The sequence below is a fragment of the Cervus elaphus genome, chromosome 12, assembly GCF_910594005.1.
Source record: "Cervus elaphus chromosome 12, mCerEla1.1, whole genome shotgun sequence".
Taxonomy (NCBI): Eukaryota; Metazoa; Chordata; class Mammalia; order Artiodactyla; family Cervidae; genus Cervus; species Cervus elaphus.
In genome coordinates this window covers 77745703-77747724 of record NC_057826.1, presented here as the reverse complement: position 1 = coordinate 77747724, position 2022 = coordinate 77745703, and positions in this window count along the sequence as shown.

The window sequence follows — 2022 nt, the reverse complement described above, 5'->3', positions numbered from 1 at the left end:
GACTTGACAGGCAGATTCTTTACTACTGAGCCACCAGGGAAAATCTAACTGAGTTATTTTATAATAGATTGTCCTTGGATTCTCCTTGGTTCCTTCATAGGAATCCCCAGACTCACATAGCATATGAGGGCACAGAATTACTACTGAGGTTCCCAGATCTTCCCTAGTCCTCCCTCTTACATCTCTGGTGACTGTCTTCTGAAGCTCACCCTGCATTCCAATCTGGGTACTACATCCTATTTTGAGTTTTGCATATTTCAGTCCAATGAAAGATACTCCAGTAGTTGTACATCCTATTCCAAACTTGTTATTCAACTGTTCAAACTACTAGGAAAAAAAAAAAGCAAAACAAACTTCAAGAGGATTTCGCTGGTGGTACAGTGGATGGGAGGTCACCTGCCAATGCAGGGGACATGGGTTCAATCCCTGGTCCAGGAAGGTTCCACATGCCCTGGCGCCACTGAGCCCGAGCACCACATCTATGGCGTTTTTGCTCTAGAGCCCAAGAGCCACAACTTCTGAGCCTGTGTGCCACAAGTACTGAAGCTCACGTGCCCTAGAGCCCGCATGCTGCAACTACTGAAGCCTGTGCTCCTAGAGCCTGTGCTTCACAAGAGAAGGCATGACAGTGAGCCTGTGCACTGCAACCAAGAGTAGCCCCAGCTTAGTGCAACTAGAGAAAGCCCGTGTACAGCAGCAAAGACCCAGAGCGGCCAAAAATATTTTTTTAATTAAAAAAAAAAATCTTTGAGAGCCTAGAGGGTTTACATACTGACACCATTAAAAAAATTTTTATAGTCATCATGCTGTACATTGTATCCCCAGGACTTATTTCTCTTATAACTGGATGTTTCTGTCTTTTGAACATAGTCACCTATTCCACACCCTACACCCCCAGTCTATTCTCTGTATCCATGAGGTCTGTCTGTGTGTGTGTCTGTGTGTCTATACGTCTGTGTGTGTGTGTGTTCCTGAATCTGTGTCTTAGATTCCACATATAAATTATTTCATACAGTATTTGACTTTGTCTGCCTGATTATTTCACTTAGCATTCTGCTGTCAAGATTCATTCATGTTGTTGTAAATCTATGAAAAAATTTCTTTTTTTACCATGTTTTCTTTATCCATTCATCTGTCAAAGGACATGGGTTGTTTCCATGTCTCAGCTGTTGTAGATGAACTGCAATAAATGTGGGGCACAGATATCTTTTTGAGATAGTGACTTCATTTTCTTCAGATGAATACTCAGAAGTGGAAATGCTGAATATCATAGTAGAGCTAGTTTTAATTTTTTGGAGATACTGTTTGTCATGGAAGCTGCACCAATTTATATTTCCAACAACAGTGGGCAGGGTTCCCTTTCTTCTACATTCTTGTCAAAATTTTTTATTCCCTGTCTTTTTGATAGTAGCCATTCTGGCAGATGTAAAGTGATAGCTCTTTTTGGTTTTGATTTTTATTTCCCTGATGATTAGTGATGCTGAGCATCTTCTGATTTACCTTCTGGTCATTAGTATGTCTTCTTTGGGAAAATGTTTATTCAGATCATCAGCCTATTTTTAAAACAGACTTTTGTTCTAATGATTATACAAGATATTTATATATTTTGGGTATTAGCCCCTTATCAGATATATGTTTGGGCAATATTTGCTCTCATTCTGTAGGTTGCCTTTTTGTTTTGTTGATGGCTTCTTTTGCCACACATAAACTTATTAGTCTGATGTAGTCACACTTGTTTTTTGCTTTTTTTTTTTTCCCGCTCTTGCTGTCCTTGCTTTCAGTGTCAAATACAAAAAAAAAAAAAAAAAAAAAAACACAACACAAAAAAAAACAAAAAAACAACAAAAAAACAAAAAAAAAAAAAAAAAACAAAAAAAAACCTGTGGTCAATACTGATGTCAAGGAACTTACCCCCTATACTTCTTCTAAGCTTTATTGCTGTGGTTCTTATATTCAATTCTAAAATCCATTTTGATGAGTCCAATTTCATTCTTTTGCATGTAGCTTTCCATTTCTCGTAAT